General features: G+C 36.3%; 1 pseudogene; it reads left to right on the top strand.

The window, feature by feature from the left end:
• The first annotated feature begins 17,581 nt into the window (after positions 1-17,581).
• On the top strand, positions 17,582-18,424 carry LOC127428523 (hydroxycarboxylic acid receptor 3-like; annotated as a pseudogene).
• Positions 18,425-24,980: the final 6,556 nt, after the last annotated feature.

Genomic DNA, 24,980 nt, shown 5'->3' with positions numbered 1-24,980 from the left:
TTATGAGGATTGTCAAGCAAAATCGATTCAAGAATTTGGGTGAACTTCACAAGGAATGGACTGAGGCTGGGGTCAAGGCATCAAGAGCCACCACACACAGACGTGTCAAGGAATTTGGCTACAGTTGTCGTATTCCTCTTGTTAAGCCACTCCTGAACCACAGACAACGTCAGAGGCGTCTTACCTGGGCTAAGGAGAAGAAGAACTGGACTGTTGCCCAGTGGTCCAAAGTCCTCTTTTCAGATGAGAGCAAGTTTTGTATTTCATTTGGAAACCAAGGTCCAAGAGTCTGGAGGAAGGGTGGAGAAGCTCATAGCCCAAGTTGCTTGAAGTCCAGTGTTAAGTTTCCACAGTCTGTGATGATTTGGGGTGCAATGTCATCTGCTGGTGTTGGTCCATTGTGTTTTTTGAAAACCAAAGTCACTGCACCCGTTTACCAAGAAATTTTGGAGCACTTCATGCTTCCTTCTGCTGACCAGCTTTTTAAAGATGCTGATTTCATTTTCCAGCAGGATTTGGCACCTGCCCACACTGCCAAAAGCACCAAAAGTTGGTTAAATGACCATGGTGTTGGTGTGCTTGACTGGCCAGCAAACTCACCAGGCCTGAACCCCATAGAGAATCTATGGGGTATTGTCAAGATGAAAATGAGAAACAAGAGACCAAAAAATGCAGATGAGCTGAAGGCCACTGTCAAAGAAACCTGGGCTTCCATACCACCTCAGCAGTGCCACAAACTGATCACCTCCATGCCACGCCGAATTGAGGCAGTAATTAAAGCAAAAGGAGCCCCTACCAAGTATTGAGTACATATACAGTAAATGAACATACTTTCCAGAAGGCCAACAATTCACTAAAAATGTTTTTTTTATTGGTCTTATGATGTATTCTAATTTATTGAGATAGTGAATTGGTGGGTTTTTGTTAAATGTGAGCCAAAATCATCACAATTTAAAGAACCAAAGACTTAAACTACTTCAGTCTGTGTGCATTGAATTTATTTAATACACGAGTTTCACAATTTGAGTTGAATTACTGAAATAAATGAACTTTTCCACGACATTCTAATTTATTGAGATGCACCTGTATATAAAATACCTTTAGGTTCCACTATAATATAAATTCAAGTTTTCATATAAGCGGAACCAAGAAAGAACCATATTAGACAAGACAGACAGTGTTGTTCTGGGCTTGTATTTTAGATTTGAGTGTGTCACTGGTAACTGTAAAGTAAAAAAAAAAAAAAAAAAAGCAAAACATAAAACCTTTACCTTTAAGTAATTATCTGTTTTCCCAGTAAATCATAAACAGCTCTCTTTTCAGACATCTACACTCTGAACAATGCATCTGCAAATGATGGCAACTGTCTGACTGTGTCATACAGTTTGGTTTTGTTTTATATCAAAATTTAAATCAAAGTCAAAAGACAAAAGCATAACCACATAATTTATCTTGACATGAATAAACAAATGTATGACTGTCACACTAAACCAATGGCATGCAAATGAAGAAAAATGAATCAGCACCTGCTAACAATGGACAGACCATCGTCTGTACAAAATGTGGTATTTATATCTATTTTACTCTATTTGGCTGACAGACCTAGAAAAAAAGACATTATTTTACCCCAGGGTAATATGTTCATTAAACAAATAATTGTGGCCTTGTTAAATTGACAAAAAGCTGTTTTTAAACCATTCATTCAAATGTCACACATTAAAACTACAGTTACAGTAGCTACAGTTTAAATGTTTATATGTAAAAATTTTGAAAAATAATGACATGCATGTGCTGAGATGCTTTGCATGCAGGCCCAGCTTCTGACAGCTATGCTAGGGTGGGCTGGGGGATATCATAGGTGGGCATTTGGGATGGGTGAGGGGTTACTCAGACTACTAATTTAATGTCTTTAATTGACGTAACATGGCATAATTGTCAAGATCATAAGACCCAATATAACTATATTTTACAATTTTTCCCATATTAAAAAATATATTGAAATAAATAAACTGATAAACATTACATGTAATCATACGCACTTACTTAGTTTACTAATTTTAACCACTAATAGTTCTAAACATAACTAATATTAGCATTATACTCATTCATTTTCTGTTATAGCATAATTTCATGTACAGCTGCTTTGAATCAACGGCTGTTGTGAAAAGCACTATATAAATACATTTGATGGTTTCCATTACTAAGAAACAAAATAAAGCAATACACTTTTAGATCAATCAGATTTACAGCCTTAAAGCTAATTAAAAAGACAAATTAGAGTACCCACAGATGCAAAGATGGAGTGGAGAAAAATAATATCAAGGAGGAAATTAAGGATGGAGTGAAAGGAAATATATTAGATGGAGAGATCAATAACATATAAGATTAAGATCCTAAAATTTGTCACAGATGGGACCTGCTTAAATAAGTAATTATATAATATTAAATTATGACAATCCTTTCTGTTTGACAGAAATGTAATAAGCAATGATAATGCACTACGAAGGCAAAACGCAAAACTGAGTTCTGAAAAATATAAATAAAATAGATTTATTTCATGTATTTAAAGTACAGAGTGTTATTCGTGTTATCTGTCTATTGTGCTAAAGCAACAAAAAAATTAACGATTTACAGGTGCAGGGCTGATTCATACAAATTCTTCCTTGTGCTCCATGCAGCAGAAAGTCCCTTTTTGCTATGGACGTTAACGCTTTATTAAGGAAAGGTACAAGCAAATCTTTGAAAGCAACCAAAGGTCAATCAGATATTTGGCAAATGTTTTTTTTTTTTTTAGTTTTTAGTTTTTTGGGATGGGAATTGTAATACAAATAGTCTATGATAGAAGGGACAGAATCTTACGGGAGTGGGACTGAAAAATTTGCGCAGACCCACTACCTGCGGGCTTTTGCGGGCGGGAGTGGTACAAAACATGAAAGTTGCAGGCGGGAGCGGGACAAAATATTACATATTTTTTTGCGAGTCAGAATCTCTCGAGAGCGGGTCTGAAAATTCCATCCCGCACAGACCTCTACTTTATAATTAAGGTCCAGTTCTTCACAAACACCCGCAATGCAATTTTGGGTAGCTGATGTGGAGGGAGAGGGAGATATTTGATAAGAGGGAGCCTGAGATACATTGACAGCAACCACATGGTCACTGCACACTGAGACAGCACCAAGCTTCTATATGGGCACTAAAAACCTATACATCGCACAAAAATATCTCTTATTACCGTTCTCGCTCAGGTAACGTCTCGGACTGTCTGGATTGCAGCAGCCGCTTCTTGAGTGTGTTGTTGCTTTCGGCCAATGACAAAAATAGAAAACACTACAATTTCTGGTGCTGTTTTGTGATTGGTTGGGCAGTCTACAGCCCACCCTCAATGTTTGCAACACACAGCTCGCCCCCATATTGCTTTTAACCAATGCACAAATTGGGGGGGGGGGATATTTTACATAAAACCATGTTTCTCAAATGTTTGATTGGGTGGGCAAGATTCACATTTGGGTGGGCTCAGCCCACCCCTGCCCTTGCCTACATCCGGCCCCGTTTGCATGGAACAATTGTGGATTTATCATTTAAATGTCACCTCTGACATTTCTGACACAATCTGTGAGACTTTGTTTTGAACATGCAAATAAAATCATTCAATATATGACCCCTCTCAATTACATAGACAGGCAAATTAGCTTAAAACAACACTGCTTTTTGAACAGTTGCAGTCAAGGAAAACTTAATATTTTAAAGTGAAGAGCTCATATGAAACCAGCACTGTTGTGCTTGGTACTTTTGTTTGAGTGACAGAAGAGATTACAGTATGCTGTTGAGTCAATGAGCAGCATACCAGGTGCTGTTTGCCCATCAAATATGGCATGCGATGCTGAGAAATTGTTAATCCAAGCAGAAGCAATATATATGCAATATTACTCAGTTTTTGCCATGACTTGACAAATTGGTTGTTACGGTACTAATACTGTAAACAATCGCTATTCAGAAAACAGAATACTGAACACTGCAAACATGACAACAAAGATCAATTTAAAAAGGAGTGACAAAAGAAAAAAAAAACATAGTATTTACCCCACTGGAGCCAAAAGATGCCACACAGACAATAACAGAACAAACTAAATATCTGAAGGGTTTGAACTTATGAAATGCAACAGTATGAACCACTTCAAGGTAATGCTCAAAACAGATCAGACACTGAAACAAAGGATGGCCAGTGATGACACATTATAAAAAGAGAAACAGTCACATTCCAGTATATAGTAACATCCTATTTTTTTTATATACCTTTAGTTTCATATATGAAATGCATCTAGAATTCAGTATAACCTTTTTCATTTAGACAGTACATACACTGATGAGCCAAAACATTATGACCACTCACAGGTGAAGAGAATAATGTTGATCATCTCCTAACAAGGCAACATGTCAAGGTCTGGGTAGATTAGATGTTAAACGAACAATCAGTTCTCATAGTCAACGTGTTGAATGCAGGAGAAATAGGCAGGAGTAAAGACCTGAGCGACTTTGACAGGGGCCAAATTGTTATGGCCAGACAACTGGGTCAGTGCATCTCTGAAACGGCAAGGCTTGTGGGGTGCTCCTGGTCAGCAGTGGTGAGTACCTATTGACAATGATCTGAGGTGGGACAAACCACCATCGGACCCTTGTAATGTCTAGAAAAAAACACATTAAAATTAATCTGAAATTACGTTGTATAAAAAGACACGAGTTGCTTCTTAAACTCCATCCTGTGTTGCCACACCAATTTACCGTAATTTACGTTGGCGAACGAGCATTGAATATTTTCATCTTGAGTTTTGCCTCTGCCTCCATGACCAAGGGTCTCGGGGCATGCGCAATATAACTCAATGTACAATAAAAATTGGGCTTGCTGTATAACGAAATTGGACCATATAAATGTATCCGTTTCTCTATCTGGATGAGTTCGCCGTTGTACGTGCCTCGAACATCCAACAACCAGAATATGGTTCAGTTTTCCCCCACAGCTTGCTGGGGAGCAAACATTATAAAAGATTAAAAAAACACTTCCCGAATTCAGCCTCTTCTCCATGACCAAGGGTCTCGAGACATGCATAACAGAATTTGTTGTTCATCAAGCACAAGCGTACACAAAACACACAGTGAACATAAGCACCACAAAATTCCCTTCAACCAGCCACAGTATTAGAGGAGCGAAGGCTTCCCTCCGCTGTGCTGCTGGTTTCCTTCTGTCTGCCCATCTGTTGGCTTGGTAGCAGACAAAGGGCATTTCGAACTGGGTACTTCGAATGATAAAGCATGGTTATGTAATTCAGTTCAGGCGAACTCTGTTCAGTGGGGTTGTTCCGACAGACATTTCTGTTCGGGAAGCCCCGTTTTTGATTCGGGAATTTCATTCTCTCTTAGAAAAAGGGGCAATAGAGGAGATTCCCCCTTCTCAGAGAGAGTGCGGCTTTTACAGCCTTTATTTGAGACATTTGAATTCCAATGAAATGTCAATTTGGAATGCTGACAAATATCGTCACAAGTGCAGCCAGGGGACTGTTTTGTGACAATAAATTTGAAGGATGCTAATTTCCATATTCAGATTGCGCCAAAGCACAGGTGCTTTCTCAGATTCGCTTTCAGGGGCAAAACTTATCAAATTTGCGTCCTTCCATTCGTACTTGTGCTGCAACCACGCACTTTCACAAAATGCATGGATGTGGCTTTGATGCCCTTGAGGCTTCAGGTATACGCATTTTGAATTATCTCGATGATTGGTTGGTGCTAGCCCACTCTGAGATTTGGCTGCCCAACATCGAGATGTCATTCTCAGCCATTTGAGCAATTTAGGGCTGTGTGAAACATGGACAAGAGTGTCCTATTTCCAAGGCAACAGACTCTGTTACTAGGGGTGGAGCTAGATTCGTGGGCGATGCAGGCGCGTCTGTCTCCAGTTCACGTTCTGTCATTCTTAATGATGTTCAGAGTGGGACGCGTTCTCCCTGCGAGAACATTTCACAGGCTTTTGGGGCTCATAATCGCGGCTACTGCTGTCATTCCCCTGGGCATGTTGCATGCGAGACCTTTTCAGTGCTGGATCAACTCCACAAAGGGACTTCAACCACTGACGCATGCGTTCTGTCTCTTCAAAGTGACGCGTGGGTGATACCTAACTCTGTCACCATGGAAACGGACCCGCCTTCTGAACAGTTTGAGGGAATAACCACCTAAATTATTCTAGAGAAACAGTAATAGTGTAGCTTTTACATTATGAACAAGTCCTACTCATTAAACAAATTGGTTCATTTTGGACTGTTCATTTCAATGAACTGGTTATTTTGAGTCTTTACTAAATAGCTTCCAAGAAAACCCTGTGCAGCATTCTTTTTTTTGTATCAAAAGTTTGTTAAATGCTGCTGATTGTCACTATGCTTTTGACTCTGTTATATAAATTAAATATATCATCATTATGAAATAAGCCTCCATCAAATGCCTCAATAGCTGCATTTCCACCATCGGTCCAAATGAGGGCGTGCTAGTGAGTGCCAGGGCCAGTTGCATTCCCACTCTCATTTCCTGGGCTTCACTGTGCCTCTTCGGGGCTTCCCCGGGGCCAACGGCCAATCGAATTTGGCCCACCTATTACCCTTGGGCCAAAGAAGGCCAACTGGGGACTGAGGTGGTGTCAGTGTCAAAGGCTGAGTTTAGCTGAGTCAGGTCAGAGGGTCAGCACCAAGATACTAATTTCCCAATCTAGCTACAAGCTTACCTCAACAGACCAATGGAGAATGGAGAATCATCAGTACTGGTCAGTAGACGAAATCAGGGCTTTTCTGAATATGTGGGCTGACAAAAATGCGCAACGTGGTATCTGCTGAAATGAAGGCGCAATTATATTGTCACCAAACTTGACAAGTTGTGTATCCAGCGCACAATGGTGCAGGTTTGGGAAAAATTAATGTTGGGAATGCAGATTAATTTTGGTCTCGTGGCTCAAGGTCCAAGTCTATTGGCCCCATCTGACCAGTTGATAGCACTGGATTGCACTGGAACGATAGTGGAAAAGTGGCAAATATAGTTAACTACGTTTTTTAAACCCGAAGTGTAGCTAACTACTTTTAGGGTAGTTTGTATTTGAACTATTTTAAAATATAAGTAGCTTGTAGCTTGGCAAGCTATCTTCCCCAACACTGTCATTTTTATAAGAACTGTTACAGTGAAGTGTGTAAACCAAGCAAGCTCACATCAGGGCTTTTAGTAGACATACTGTAACCCTAGACCAGAAGCCAACAATAAGATCTTTTAAAGCAACATAAAAAAAATGCCTCAGATGTTTGGGTGTTTATATTTATGTATTGGTATTTTTATTTGTATTTAACATAATAAACAATTATTTAAGAAAACTACATTACAAAAAGTAAAATGTACAGTGCTTTAGAATAGTTATTGTAAACATTTGTAGTATTTGAACATTTTAGCATTAAAGAAATCTATACTACTTGTTCTGTATATTGCAGATGGATGGCTGAAGATGGATTATGAAGACTTCTGAATCATTGACGTTTGGTGAAGGAACTAAAGTAGACTGTACTGTACTGAAGTAAACATAACTAAAACACACAAGAATGTCAGAATTTAGTTTGAAACTCTTCACAATAACTAATAAAATAATAAATGGAGCATACATGTTAATCATGGTCACAGTACTTGTTACTAGAGTTGGGGTACTCAAGTTTGGACTCGAGACCGAGTCACGAGTCCAATTTTAATGGACTTGGACTTGTCACAGACTCGGATGCATTTTTACTCGGACTTGACTCGGACTCGAGCCTTTGGGACTCAGGATTTTATTTTGAGTCCAGCCGAGTCCATGGCATTTGATTTGTGATGCAATGAACAAAATAAATAAATAAAAATAACGAAACAGAAATAAATGGACACTCTGTCTGCACTAGTCGTAGGCAGAGTTTATTTCACCATGTTGAGCAAACACACCTGCAGAGCAGCACACTCAGTCAACCAATATGCTTGAATGTTACTATGGAGACTGCTGTATAACATCGATTACTGAGGTGGTTGGCATGACAAACACATAAAGACAGGTATGTAGCCAATGTACTAGAAACTACAAGGCAGTTTCACATGGCACGGGACCTGACAACTGGTAAAATCGCACGCAGCATTTGTGCAGCCAAGACGGTGCTCGCATCGCGGTTTCATCATGATTAAGAACTTCATTAAGTCAAGTCACCCACATCATATCTCTCACAGTTTATTAAAACAATACAAATAAAAATTCAGAAAAATATTATTAATATTGGGCTATTAAGTCTTTTTAGGCATAATGTCTCCACACATGTAGGTCTCTTGTGGTCCACGCAGTGTTGTCAACTTAAACTGGTCCTTGATTAATTAACTGTAACTTTTTAAATAGTCTGCTAAAGCAGACTGCAACTCTGAAAAACAGATAAACAGCACCTATTTATTGTTTTCTGTTTTAAAAGCATTGACGAGCTGCTTAAAATGTTCTTTTACAGTTTGTGTTTACACAATAAAATGCACAATGAAATATGAAGTTATTTTGGGCAGCAAAATGTTTTGCTTATAATTTAATTATAGATTGGGTGACCAGACATCCCGGTTTATTACACAGGACAGTCCTGGTTTTTGGTAGGGTCACTGATTGTTTTCTTCTTAAATTAAATCTCCTCATTGTCCTTCTCGCTTTTGTCTCTGGTGTTGTTTGCAGAGAAGAAAAGCAATTTTGTTGCATCGCACGTTGATTTGACAATACTTTCATTCTAGGCAGCGTTCCATTTAAAATTTTTATCCCCTTCCCTCGCAAACTTCACTCCGTCTCATGGACTCGGATGTACATCTCTGCTTACGTTGCGTGAATGTCCACTTCTGGCGGAAGACGTGCAATGGGTTTAAATGGAAAAACTTTAACCCTTGATCACTTGGAGCATGTTGAAGGCTGATGTCAATTTGTGGAATTATTTAGTGATTTTTGCACCTGAGAAAACAGAGATTGATTTCAGAGACTTATGTATAAATCTTGTATGTTAATTTTTTTTCATTAGAATGAATTGTTAGAAAGGATTAATCAAAATTTACACAAACGAATATGTTAACATAACAATAAACACATAGGCTATAACTGTGTGATAAACAGTTTAAGGTAGCTACAAGTATTATGCTGTTAAATCTCAATATAACTTTTCTAAACTGCTTAATTGACCTAACTTCACTTCCATCATACATTACAGTTGTGTGGTGTGGGGGTGGGGTTTATGAAGTGTAATCTGCAGTCACATCACAGTCGAGCTGCATTGTGGGATATGGAGCTGCCTGAAGCGAACATCAGAGTAGGCTCGTTCCCTCGGTCAAAATCGAGGGGTTGAGGGTCTGTCAACAGAAGCTTCCCTCACTCACTGAATGAAGTGGAACGGACTTCCAAAGGGAGGGAATTGCTTAGGGGAGTTAGCGAGTGGATGTTAAAAATGAAATAGAACGCAGCCCTAGTCTTCAGCAAATCAGCTGAAATGTATATGGTTACCATGGCAATGGCGTCATGCGCTTAGCGCTCGCACTCTTTGTCCTCCTGTCAGTCAGCACAAATGCCCAAAATAATGCAAAAATGAGTTTTCAACAATGCGCTAAAAGAAGCTGATCCATGTCTTCGCGCAACACGTGAAAATGTAAGCGGGGTGTTTTCTGAATGTTCATTTTCCCCACGAGCACGGAGGTAAATCGGACAAGTGTCACATTCAGACAGCTACAGTGCACTTTTTATATAGTACAAGCACTTAAAGGAATGTTCCAGGTTCAATACAAGTTAAGCTCAATTGACAGCATGGGTGGCATAATGCTGATTACCACAAAAATTAATTTTGACTCATCCCTCCTTTTCTTTAAAAAAAGCAAAAATCAAGGTTACAGTGAGGCACTTACAATGGAAGTGAATGAGACCAAAGTGAAGGTTAAAATACTCACTTTTTCAAAAGTATAGACACAAGACATAAAGGATATGCATGTAAACATGATTTTAGTGTGATAACCGCATCTGTATGAAGTTATAGCCAATTTTATCACTTCTTTGCCATGATGATATATTGTCAACAAACCCTAAAACGACTGTAAAAATGACTATATAAACAACTTTGTAGCTCAAATAATACACAAGATTTAACAGAAGAATTAATGCAAGAGCTTTTATAAAATTATAAACTTCACATTTCTTTGTATAAACCCTCCAAAAAATTGGCCACATTCACTTCCATTGTAAGTGCCTCACAGTAACATCAATTTATTTTTTCTTATTTATGTAAATTTGTATAATAATCAATATTAAGCCACAAATGCTGTTGATTGAGATTAACTTGTTTTGAACCTGGAACATTCCTTTAAATGTTGAGATGTGGGGATTGTATTTTGAATTTTAGGTTCCAATGTTTTGAATTTTGTGTTAAAATGTGTACTTGACATGACAAGTCTACTCATAATTACACATGCAATATGAAATTATATGGATAGAATAGGCTACATGAAATTTGTAAATAAAAAATAAATAAAAAAAAACAACCTAAAATGTGGTTAAATGGTGAAAAACAAAATATAAATTAAAATATACATTTTCACAAACTATATAATGCAGAAGTTTGCATACCACTTTTGTTTTAGGCCTTTACATTTTCACACCCCTTTTAGAATGTAGGCAAATATAAGAGATAAAAGATTATATATTTTATGTAGTTCAGCCCTTCAAAAATTACATTACACAAAATGTACTGCAATTTACACAAATCATGCTGTTCAAAGGTTTGCAACCCCTTGGTTCTTGTGTTGCCTTCTTGAGCATCAATGAATGTTTGCACCTTTTGTGTCCATCAATTGTCTTAAGTGTCAAAAGCTGGATGTCTATATCATTTAGCCACGGTTGGGAAGAACTTAAATGTGCAGAAGATGCTGGGAAACCAAAGAATGTACAGTATTTTTCTTAAGAAAAGTGGGCAGCTTCACAGCTTAGGACAAAGCAGGGACTCATGAACAATTATTACACAAACAGTCATTAATCACAATGGAGTGGTGGCGTAGTGGACTAAAGCACTGAACTGATAACCAGAAGGTTGTTGGTTTGATCCCCACATCTTTGGTTGGTTTGATCCTTGTCCTTGAGCAAGGCACTTAACTCCAGGTTGCTCCAGGGGGATTGTCCCTGTAATAAGGGCACTGTAAGTTGCTTTGGATAAAAGTGTCTGCTAAATGCATAAATGTAATCATAGAGAAAGCAACACACCATATTAAAGGGTGTGCTTTCATGCCTGTAGCTCTAAAGCTTGCATGCAGTATGTCTCATGAACACGCACAGGAGGTTGATGAAGAGTTTCACTTAATAATACATCAGATTTCAGTTTGTTTCTCACCAAAACTTATCGTATTCCTTCAGAACAAGACATGAGTTGCATACAAGAATTTTTTAGAGGTGTACGATCAAACTGGTGCGATCTGCATTTGTACATAAGCAAAAGAGTTACTGAAGCTGTTATCATAATGAACCAGCTGCTTAAATAGTCTTTCCAACATCACAATATCTTTGTTTTTATGTAACAAACATTCACAATCACTAAATACAATTTTAAAGCCATTACCGTCAGAGCGCACTGTTTTTGATGCAGCTATGCGGCCCTGTTTTCTGGCATTAAACAAAGAATTTACAAACTAGTCAGTCCACTCAAGCCTTCTCCCATTCTCAGTCACTCATTCTAACCACTTCCAGGGCTCGGAAAGTGGAAGGGCTAGGTTTTTAGAACCTTCAATGCTTCTGTGGCGAACTAAGATGCTGAATTGCATGTAAACAATATGGCAATGCGCATAGCCGGTGTCGTAATCAAATGATGGCAAAAGCTGGGTGCGTGAAATATTCAGGAATGAAGCATTATGAGGCCGTTTTTTATATTCAAAGTTAGAAAAATATTGTACAATAATAGCGTAATATTTAAAATGAGATTTTTTTTGTTTAATTTACCTTTTTTTTATTTTTATGGTCCAACCAGACCATCGGCACACCGGGAAAAGTCTCGCCTCTCCTGATAGCCAATCCAACCCTGGAGACAGACAGTGTTCTTTTAGAGTGTTACCAAAACAAGATGGTAGATTTATTATTTCATTAACAATAATAATAATAAATATAATAATAAAAAAAATAATAATCACCAATGAGTTCATCTCTACAAATTGGCAAATAAAAGAATTTCAACACATAAAATAAAAATAAAAAATACATTTACAAATATGATACATGGTCAGCTAAGATCAATGCAACAAGACAAAGTGTCATAAAATAACCACAATAATAATAACCACCAGATTTAATAAAGCAGGTATGAGTCAAAAATATATCCAATGGTAATCAACATTATGGCACACATTTTTTGACTTCCTTTATTCATTACTTTAAATGCTTGAAATCTGTTATGTAGACAGATACAAACTATGCCCATGTATGAACCTCTTTACAAAACAAAAAAGTTTTTTTTTTATGTATTTACTTATTTGTTAACTCATTATGTGTAATCTGGATTATGTAATCAGATTGCAAAAAACAAACAATTACTTGTAAATGGATAATGATTTTAAACCATGCGTAGTCAGATTACAGATACTTTTAATGGATTACATAATTACATTTTTGATTACATTACCAATCAGCCAACAGCAATAACAAGTGCATCATATACTAATTATGTTTCTGAATTTTAAAAGAGCGTCCTGAGCCACAGCCTGAAATACATGTGATAGGCCTAGTCAGGTAGCACTACATACATTGAAGACAGTGCATCATTTGAACGTGTACAGAAATAACTTGACCTTCAAAATGACACAGGAAAAAATTACTGAGCAGTGGATTTTTTCCTTTACAAAAAGTATATCCTTTGAAGACAAGACTCGACATCCAATCATATAAATCTTAAAGCACTTTTGCTGTTGTAATAGTTAATTTGATCGTTTTTAAATTGTAAAGAAAGTACTAGTGTCAGTGTTTCAAATGTACCCACCTTCACCTGTCCATATTTAGACAATCTTCTGTTAAATAAATTTAGAAAACATTTTTAAAGTGTCAGTCAAATGAAACATGTTCTTTTGTGACCATGCAAATGCACTTTGACCCATGCTTCAGTATGGGAGAAAAAGTGCCTGTCATAGGTTAAGGCCACACCTTCGCATGAGTAATCAGACATGTATAAATCATTCTATAAATCATTCTATTGAGTCGGTTCTTTTCAGCTAATTGTCCAAACAGGTAAGCAAAAAGGTCTGAATCCATTGGCTATTCAGTCCGATTCGTTCAGGCTGCTATCTCACTGAATAATTTTCAGCAGCTTCTCACTAATTAAAACAGCATCGGGATATTTTGGAAAAAGGAAAACAAACCAATAATGATCTATGCTGTTAACACTCAAATCATCATATGACTTTTTGAACTGGCTGTTCCCTGATTTATAATATTTGCATGCAGTTGTTAAATTGACAGAAAAGACAGTATATTTACAGCATTGTAGATTCTGGAGTTAGAACAACACTGTTCACCTTACGAGTCTGAATTTCTGCATTGAGATAGTGGGAAGATTTGACATTCACTATTCAGGTAACCATTTTTTTTTTTTTCTAATCACAACATAAAAATTACAGTGAATGTTACCTATCATCAAGGTTTAACTAATTGATTGTTTTACCGAAATTTGAGGCAGGGTTCCCACACTTTTTGAGTCGTTTACAGTTTTTAATACAGTTCTTTTATAGCATGAGAATGCACTCCAAAACAGCAATTACTAGACACTGATATATTTTGGACCTAAGCATAACCATAACAAAATACTGTAAATCCCATTAATTTTCAGGTTTCACATGATTGCAGGAATCCTTAGAATTCTTACAGTATATTTTTGTGTTTTCGTGTATTGATTTCCAAGATTTATTGACTGAAACAGACTTATATAAAAGGTTATTCAAAGGTAAGTGTAGTAAAATATTGTGAAACCACTGAAATGAAAGCAAATATCTTGTTTGCTAATGTTATATATCGCTATCCTAAAATATCATATTCCTTCAGCAGCACCATGTGCCATGTTGTGGCTCAACTTGACTTGCTGGTCGTTATTAGTAATTATTAGATATTATGGAGTGGAGTTTCTCACATGGACCATTCTAACTGGTATTTAACTAACATATTGAAATTGACCCTTAGTAGTTAAGATGTACTTCTATTTGTCATGTCTATAGAGTAAATCCTAATGGTCAGTTGACTGAATATTAACATATATGTTAAACTTACATTTTCACTTTCCATATTTGTTCAGGTGAAAGCAAAGACAGAGACATAATGAACATTTCAAAGGAAACTGAAACATCTCTGACTCATGAGGGATGTAACATGACCAATGTCACAGCATATAAAGTGCAAACCTTTGATGTTGCACTTTATGCCATCAATTTTCTGTTTGGTTTTCCGACACACTCCTACATTCTGTTGCATATTGTCAGACGACAATATGTCAGAAGAGGGATTGCATCTGATTTCTTCACTCTTAACATCTCTATCTGTGAGATTATGTTCTCTCTGCGCTCTCTGACAGCTGCAACTGTCAATGAATTTCCAAGACTCTGGGACATTATGATGTTTTTAACAGGATTTGTCACCACTGGTCGTTTCTTTCAATGTCTGAACTGTGTTGAACATTACCTGGCAGTTGTCCATCCTGTGATCTATCTGAAGTTCAAGCCTTTGAGATACAGAGTTGCATGTTGCTGTGTTACCTGGATGGCAATTCTTATCTTTTGTGTGTTTTGTTTGCTACTTGTATTCCCCTGCTTTACCCGTCTCTATACATGCTTGTATATGTCACAGTTCTTCCTCTTCCTCTGCATAAACCTGTTCTGCTGTTTGGCTGTTCTCAGAGCTCTGAAGCAGTCAGGACCAGGAGAGAGAGGGAGAGAGAGAGTGGAGGAAAACAACATGAAGAGAAGAGCATTTTATCTCATACTAATCAATGCTGTGACATTAGTAATCACTTATTTTCCAAGTTTAATTATTGCATTGCAGCATATTCTGTCCTTACAAACTGAACCAGTGCTCGAATCAATTAGTCATACTTGTTTTGTACTGGCTGGGTTTGTGCAACCTCTTCTCTATATCTACAGGTTTGGAAAACCTGGTTGGTCCCCTAGTTGCTATAACTCTTTTAAATGTATAACCTGATTGCAGATAGACCTACAAAAGAATAGAGTGCAATAGTCAGGTTCCAGAAATAAAAATCCCATTCATTTTTTCTATCGGGGAATAGATTTATAGCAATATTATATGAACCTTTAAAGACAGACATACTGTGAGCTCCAAAGGTTTGGTAATCGATGGTATATGCTTCTGTTGAAGCCATCAGTCTGTGTTATTTCATCTTCATTTATAGAAATAAAAATCCCCTTGATTCTGAAGGGAAATGATCCACAGTGAATCGCAGTGAACAAAGTGCTCCAAATGAGCTCTGCAGCGACCGCTCACTCACATGACGCACTGTTGACACAACCGAGAAGATCCTACACTCTCAAACTACTTATGTGTTTGATTACATCTGAATATCTTGCAATACAATTAAACTACATTATTTCTACACTTATAATCAACAACTTTAAATCAATGGTTTTATACTTTCTCCATTGTTTTTAAATATATTATTTGATTAGCCATGCTTCATGGGATTGTAATTCATTCTCTCATTAAAGACGTTAAGTTCAAAGTCTTGTACCTTTGTCTTTTTGTCTGATTTTTTAAAGCTTGTAATGTTGTTATTCAAATCAGAGCTTTTTGGTTTGGTTCATGGCTTAGAACTATTCTAAAAAGGATTTTTTGAAATCCCTATGGAAAAATAAACAGGACAAATACTTCCGGAACCAAGATGGGTGGTGGACAATGCATGTCATGTTGATTGTTTGTTTTTCCCTATAAAAATTGTCCTGCAGTCTGATTTCCATACCAGATTGTGCCAGAAAGTTGTCAATGTTCTATGAATGATATTAGTATGCTGGGAATTTGTGTATATCTCATATACCTGCAGGATCAAAGAGAGATAATGGTAACCAAATTCAGAATAATGCAAATACTTATTGTAGTGAACATATAGTCATGCCTTCTATTTTCAAGATATACTGTAGGTCAAGTAGTCAAAAGGGACCATTCCTAAAAATTACATTGGCTCATATCTGCAACATGATTTGATTCATTTTTATCAACTTCTCTTCAGGAAGGTCTCTACATGATAAGTGCCAAATTTTGAGTGAATTGGACCAGTGACCTTTAGGATAAGTTAAAAAAGATGAAGGAAAAAAAAAGTTTTTCCAGAAAATTCAATATGGTGTAATTTTTCCAAAGAAAAATCATGCTACCTCCTAAATCTTAGGAGCTAAATCTTAGCTACATCACAATTCACATACTAGAGAATCAAGAAGAATTAGTGAGGTGTGCAAAAAGGCAGCACCCAAGCGATCCATTGATTGGACACCCCAACAGACAGGTTAGGGATCCGAAAGTGAACTTTATGATGAAAAGAGGCTGCTGTCTTTCCTTCTGACCACAAGGAAGCTTACTCCAGCTGTCCTTGACTGTGTTTCAAAGATGAAGTTGTTTTGGACAAACCCTTGTTAAACAAAGTAACTGTTAGAGGTTATTCTTGACTTGATGTTCAGCACATGGAGGTGCTGGGATAAGGGAAATTATGGTCCCCCGTATTGTGAAGTACATGTTTATATGTCAGCATTGTGCCTTCTGGTGTATACATATATTTATATGAAATGTATGAATGAAAGGGTTAATGAGAGCGATCTGACTATGTAAACTGTCAAATTAAACATGTTGTAGATTGTTAACTGAATTGTTTTCTATACAGATCTTACTCAGAAGGCCATCTGTCTTATTTAATATCATATTTGCATATTACGTTTTTTAACTTGACGTGAAGCATTTGAAGCCTATATATGTGTGTAGCCTGTTACAGCTTTGAAATCAGTATACAAAACAACACAGGGATATTTGTAGATCCAGAGAGCCTTCACCCAGGTGACAAACTCTTCATATTCATTCATTTTCTTATTTCCACTGAATACTAAATTGCAATGTCACTGAGGTTATCATGCGTAGTGTAAAAATAATGGGCATTTAGATTGATATACTATAAAATGGGGCAGAGCTCTATTTGTTTCATCGAACAGATGTAACACTTGAAATCTAAAGGAAATACGTCAGAAAATAATTTGTTTTTCCATATGAACAAAGGCTAATAATTTAAAACCACATTGTTTACATTAATATAATTACATTTTAAAGGGATTTAATATTGGAAAGTGGATAAAAGACTGGAATATATTGAAAAAATGCCTTCACATCTTTCTTATTTAGACTGGCTTCAACTGACTTTGTTCGCATTGTAAATCGCCAGGTACATTTATACTTATCTCTTCCCACAGATCACAGTTGCAGTATTATTTATGTATATGTTTTGTGAGCTTCTGAGCTGAGAAGATAAACACAGAGTAAATGAATAACTCTACAGTCAACTCCAATGCACCTGAGGCATCCACAAACTCCACTATTGAATCTGCTGAGAAACTTAGCACCATAGAAATATATGTGTTAAGCATCAATTTCCTTTTTGGTTTTCCTGTACACTCCTATGTTATATGGCTCATAGTTACTGGAAAAGGAAGTCGAATTTCATCAGAGTTCTTGAACCTAAATCTATCTTTTTGTGAGATTGGAAACTGTCTGAATTGTTTGTTTACTGCTCTGGAAAATTGGTTTTCAAGTCGTATGGTATTTTCTCTGTTTTTATATGGACTACTAATCACTGGCCATCCCTTGTTTCAGTGTCTGATCTGTGTTGAACGTTACCTGGCAGTGGTTCATCCTGTAACCTTTCTGAAGTTCAAACCTCTCAGATACAGAGTGATGTGTTCCACTGCTGCCTGGATAAATACTCTTAGCTCCTGTTTGGTCTGCACGATCACATTAATGTTATTTTACATTGCGTTTACATGGTTCTACTCACTGCAGTTCCTACTCATCCTCTCCATTCAGTTGTTTTGCCTTTTGGCTGTTCTCAGAGCTCTGAAGCAGCCTAGACCAGGAGAGAGCGGGAGAGAGAGAGTCCAGGAAAACCACATGAAGAGAAGAGCGTTTTAACTTATTCTGATGACTACTGTGGCAATGGTTATCTCATATCTGCCATTTATTATCTGTGGATTCTTTAATAATCTGACCGTGCAGGATATTCCAGAATTTTGGTGTTTTAGTTTTATTTGTTTTATGCTGGTTGGTTTTTTACAGCCTGTACTCTATCTGCATCGATTTGGCAAACTCGCCTGTCTCTGTTCTTCATAAAACCTGCAGCTGTGATTTTTGATTGACTTAGTGTTAAAGAACAGGGACTAAAAACTAAATGTTTTTCATTTCGGTTTGTTCTGAGTAAAAACTGTATTTTTTCATTCCGGTTCAGAAGTTCCGCAGCCTCCTTTCCAAATGGTTACTGGTTAGAACAAAACAAAAGAACGGTTAATAACATTCTTTTTAAAATGACAGTACTCTGTGCTAAGGGATGGGTGAATTACCAACTGCAGTGTTGCCAGATCTCTTAAGAGGAACAGCAACCTGGTCTGGAAAAACAAGCCTAAAATAAGCCACTTGTTTTTCTTGTATCTGGATTAGCTGTGCATGTATTTTTAGTAATTATACATAGTTGTTCAAAAGGTTTTTATTCACAGATTGCAACGGGCAATTGGGCAAAGAAATGTATGATGCAGCAGTTTCCTTCAGGATAAAAGGTCTTGATTATTTTTTTGGGCAACATGAAGTGGTGTTTTTCCAAAAATGTACTGCGATAAACCCTTTGGCCTTTGGTTTCATGAAAAAATTAGCGGAACAAAATTAAAAATGACGTTTTCACTCTGGAACAATTGAAAATCACTTTGTTGCAGCTTTCGGTTATGTTCTGCTAAAAAAGTTTTAGTTTCCAGTTTCCGTTTTCGTTCCTTGAACCATTTTTAGTCCCTGTTTAAGAACATGTTAGTGTTTTGTTCTGTTCTGCTATTTACTGTTCTTTTTATGTAGAATGGTTCACCACATCAAACTGACTTGTGCATAAAATCCTTGATTATCAAATTTATTAATTAAGCCTAATCTCTGTCATGTTTTTATGTTATATATTCTAATAAAATATTCTATATTCTAATAAAAACATAAATTGTTTTTTGTGATTTATTTTTCCAATAAAATAATTTATGTCTGACACTTTCCTTTTGTACATATACTGTATTTATTGCAACAACCCCATGTCTGACTTAACTGGTGCCCCTTTGCAGTGTAATAGTTTAGTGTTGTGCTTCCAAACACCCGTTTAGTGTTTGTTCACATGCCGGAAATTGATTTGTATTTAAGTCAATACAGTCTGCATTTGATGATGAACTTGGTTTGAAAAAATGGTGGTTACTGCGTTTACAACTTTAAGTTTATAGGCGCGGTCAAATTTACCTTTACACAGTGAAATCCTGTGGGCAAAATACATTTATCTCAATGGGAATCCACGTGATCAGGAATTTTGTGTGATGGAATACCGATGGCAAAGAATTTCTCCTCGCAGATTTTATGTGTAGTTCAAGTTTCGTCAACTTTGACGCGAATTCACTGCGTTGACAAATCAGAAGTTGCTTTGTTTGGCAGTGACCTCTGTATGGGAGGTGCTTCATACACAGCTGCACTCAATATTCATAATGGATAAGGATATCATTTTAGAGGATATTTTCTTTTTAACTTCACTCTCCCACAGTATAAATTGCAGATCCTTGTCAATTAGTTTTTTGCTGGTTTCACAACATGCTTCACATGCCCACGGCATCTTCGCCTGTGGAATTTCGCTGCGCAAATGTAAATGTGACCATGCCTTAATGACTCCAAATGGAGGACAAAGGTTAGATTAAGAACTATATTTTTTATATTTTATTTTAGGTTTTTAGGTGATTATGGAGTAAAACGTACAAAACAGTACACGATTAATCATGAATTAATACCCGAATTAATAGCTGCTTTAAAATAAATTAATGATGAGTTAAGGAATGGACTAATCAGGAACTAATGAAGAGCTAACATTAACTACAACATGACTCATTAATTACATGTTAGTACATGTTTGATAGTTAATGAATTAATTAACATCAGGGAATAAACTAAATCATTATAAGAAAGAATGTGAAGTATTTCAACCTTGAATTAAACATGAATATTTAATGTTATCATAATTTAAATATTTTATGAATTTAGCTGTCTGCAGTTTTGACACAAATGTCATTGAATGACGCAGTATAATTCCACCATATTTTAAATGGACATTAAAATATTTCTTTTAGAAAAACACAAATAACAATGATCACCAATAATTGGATTTCAACCCATTTTATGTTATTCTCCATCCCTTTCATTTCATACATAACCTACCACTCAACTCACTTGTCATCCATACCATAGAAATAGGAAGGTTGTCTTTATGTTGCTGGATCAATATTTGTTTTTGTTATATATTTTCTCAATATTTTTCATGGTTACTTTATGAGTTTCATCAGAACTCAAAATAAAAATTGTGATATTGATTGGATCATCATTGTCGTCATCATCATCAACAACATCACGTTGTTGTTAATAATAGTATTTTTTTTTTCTTGGACATTTGTGCATGTAAACATTCAATCATTTGTTGTGTGAACTTCATCCATATCAAGTGCAGATAGTTCGCTACATTGCTGCCCCGAACTGCAGTGTGTGGAGAGTTCGTTACTGATCGGGCAGTTATAAGTGGCGCTCTCTGGGTGTTGGCTGGCTGCTTGCCACTATTTCCTATGGTAATGCTGACATTTTTAATCTAAAATTATTGACTGTTTTGTTGGACTGAATTAAGGATTGAAGTCAGAGTGTTCATAATATCCATTTCGACGACATTACGGGGAGTATTTGAATTCATTTTGTTATTTGAACGTATTAAGTGTTAACAGTGTTGGTATATATTTTAAAAGAGATTTCATTCATTTGAAGCATCTTGGTGGATGATTGACACTTATATTTCAGTATTGTCTCCCCCCCCCCATATATATGTCATATATGCTGGTGGATTTGGATTTTAAAATAAGCAGATCTTAAAAAAAAAAAAAATCTTGGTCTTTATTTCACTGGTGCATGTGAATTAAAAAATTATCTTTTGTAAGACGCTTTTGATAAAAGCATCTGCCAAATGAATAAAAGTTAATGTAAATTAAATGATTTGTTAATGTATCATCATGTCATGACTTTACTTGGTGGAGCACATCATTACAAACTCATTATTAACTACCCATGAACTATAATCAACAGATGACTTGTTAATGTATCATTATGTCATGACTTTACTTGGTGGGGAACATCATTATTAACTCATTATTAACTTCCCATGAACTAGAATCAACAGATGACTTGTTAATGCATCATCATGTCATGACTTTACTTGGTGGAGCACATCATTATTAACTCATTATTAACTATCCATGAATTATAATCAACAGATGACTTGTTAATGTATCATCATGTCATGACTTTACTTGGTGGGGCACATCATTATTAACTCGTTATTAATTACCCATGAACTATAATCAACAGATGACTTGTTAATGCAGCATCATGTCATGACTTTACTTGGTGGGGCACATCATTATAAACTTACTATCAACTACTCATGTACTACACTAGTATTCATCCCAGTTAAATCATATATTGTTTATCAAAATTTGGTTTGTTTGCCATGATGTAAAAGCTGAGATGTGGACATGGCCTGCATTTGGATGACAAGTGAAATGAGTGGTAGGACCCACAGTGGTAGGGTGAGTATGAAGGGAAAGGAATGGAGAATCACACAGAACAGGTTGAGATCAATTATTATTATTATTATTAAGAATAATTAATGGTGGCAATCATTAAAGGAAAAGTTCACTCAAAACTGAAACTTCTATTATCATTTACTCACCCTCATGCAATTCCAGATATGTATGACTCTCTTTTATTCTTTAGAACACAAACAAATATTTTTAGAAGAATATCTCAGTTCTTTAGGTCCATTAAATGGTGAATGGTGACCAACACTTTGAAGCTCCAAAAAGCACATAAATACAGCTCCATACAACTCCAGTGGTTTAATCCATGTCTTCTGAAGTTGTCCAATTGCTTTTCGGTGAGATCAGACCAAAATAGAACTCCTTTTCCACAATACATTTCCTTGGCCATCATGATTTCAAACTCAATTACACTTTCTTGCACCATATAGCATGCGCATGCGTCAAGCAATAGAAAGTGTAACTGAGCTTGAAATCTTGATTGTGCCTAGAGACTGCAATGGCAAGATGTACAGTGAAACATTTGTTACATTTTGGTTTATTCTCACCAAACCCAACTGCATAAATTCAGAAGACCGTGGTTAAACCAGTGGTTCTCAACCCTGTTCCTGGAGGCCCCCCAACACTACACATTTTGGATATCTCCCTAATCAAATACACCTGATTCAACTCATCAGCTCGTTAGTGGAGAATCCAAGACCTGAATTGGGTGTGTCGGAAAAGGGAGATATACAAAATTGTAGGTCATATGGGCACGTTGTGAGCTCCATTTATGTCCAGGAGAGGTCGCCAAAAGCGAGTAGTGAAGCAAGTTGTTTTCAGCTTTACAGGACATTATACAATGAAGAGAAAAGCATATATTTATAGATTCTATCCCTAAACCCAAACCTTAGCTTAACCATTAGTGGAGTAAAAAAGTAATGTTAGAGGGCAAAGTGAAACCTCCAAATAATGCTCAATGGTTACTGCCAGGCTTTGAACCCTAGTCTCCCACACAGCTGATTCAACATGCTGCCAATTGCACCAGGTGAAAAGGTAAACACATTGAAACCACTGCAAACATGTCTGATAAGAATGCTGCATGTCAGTGCATCGGCATACAGTCCAGTGACTATCCTATGGTACCTAAGCTATCAGAAACATCATGCTGACTTCACGTGTGATCATGTTGCACTTTTATGCTGGTTTATGTGCTTTTTGGAAAAATGTGGTCCCCATTCACTTGCAACATGTATTGTATGGGCCTACAGAGCTGAGATATTCTTCTAAAAATCTTCATTTGTGTTCTGCAGATGAAATAGAGTCATACACACCTGGAATGGCATGAGGGTGAGTTAATGATGGGAGAACTATTCCTTTATGTTCAACATTTAATAAGGATGATCTAAGTAAATTATGAAGAATAATGGTGGAGTGGTGGCAGACATACCGACTCTCTCTCCGATTCCCTGTCACGTGGAGCTTGACAAAATAACAGCAGGAGTACCACCAGAACATGCACAATTGCAATATAGTGATTTAAGGTGCGATTCATGGAGTAGATTTACCTTGTGAATGTGTGTGATTGTATATTTATCCCCTTGTTGCTTGCCGTAGAAAAGTCCATATACAGCTTCAGTGAGTAAAGCAGGGGTGGAGCTAGGGGGTGGCCATGGCCACCATGGACTGAAGCCTGGCAACCCCATTGGCCACCCCCCTCACAATTGCCGTTTTGGTCATTTTTTACCTTGGGCACAGTTTAGTTAGTCTTTCTACTGCAAAAACCACCATCCCCTCCCACATGAGAATCACATAACCCTAAGACATGCTTGTCTGTCATATATGTGGCATGTGACTCCAAATTTTCATTTAATAGTCGTAGCCTTATTCTTTCAAGCACATACACAATCCATTCAGTGTTTATTTTACAAACGGGAACTTGATTTGGAATCAAGTCAGCACAGCCCGTGGCAATGACCTGTTTATTTTCAAAGAAAGCAAATAAAATGTCACAGGTAAGATTTACAATTTTTAGTCTACTTAGTAGTGTGCTGTCTGACTGATCTCACTCTTAGTCTGTTGGATTTGTAAGGCCTGTATAACTGGAAAAATATAGATACAGTTATTATTGTTTCTTCATAATTTATAACTGGTTTGTGCAAACATCTTTCTGTATTATTGTTTCTTTTTATATATATTAAAATTGTAAGCATTACAATTAAAATGACATTTCCATATTTTTATGCACAAGTAAACTGTTTTATAATTAACCCATAAATGAACAAGAATAACAATTACTATTATAATTATTATTTTCTAATTGTATTCAAGTAAGATATATTATTTAAATGTCAACAATTTACAATAAGGTTCCATTTGTAAAGGGAATAAAGAATAAAGGGGTTCATTAATGACTAATAACTCATCTACAAATGCATTATAAATCATTTATATGCATTTATAACAACATTAATAAAAAGGGTGACTTTCCTACGATAATTGCCAAATAGTGAGCCAATTTAAACTCACATATTATAAATGCATAATAAAACTGACTACTATACTGAGATCAAAAGGTGTTTTATTTGTGTTTTGTTACTTTACTTGACTCCATGTGGTGTTTTACCAACAGTTTTCTACAAAAACGCCTTTCAGGTCTTGATGCTATTCTATTTATTCTGATTCTCTCTTGTTTATAAAAAGCATTTCAATTTTCCAAAATCCTTCATTTTATAGGCTATTTCTGAACTATCATTTATTATACCTTGGGATGCTTTAATTTAATATGGATGTTTTTATCAACCTAAGTAACCTCAAAAAGTGTACCTTAATGTAAAGTGAGTACCTGTATACCACTTATAAATGAGTTACCAACATTAGTACGCTATGAAAGTGTACCTTAATGTAAAGTGGACACTTGTATTTATTAATACGTTTCCAACAATAGTAACCTATTAAAGTGAACATTAATGTAAAGTGGACAATTAAGAAATATTTATACTCTATTTATACTATATTTTAGACTATATTACATTGTATATGTTAATATATGT

The sequence above is a fragment of the Myxocyprinus asiaticus genome, chromosome 38 (assembly GCF_019703515.2).
Source record: "Myxocyprinus asiaticus isolate MX2 ecotype Aquarium Trade chromosome 38, UBuf_Myxa_2, whole genome shotgun sequence".
Lineage (NCBI taxonomy): Eukaryota > Metazoa > Chordata > Actinopteri > Cypriniformes > Catostomidae > Myxocyprinus > Myxocyprinus asiaticus.
The sequence above is the reverse complement of the archived record's forward strand: the minus strand, read 5'-3'. Positions and strand labels throughout refer to the sequence as shown.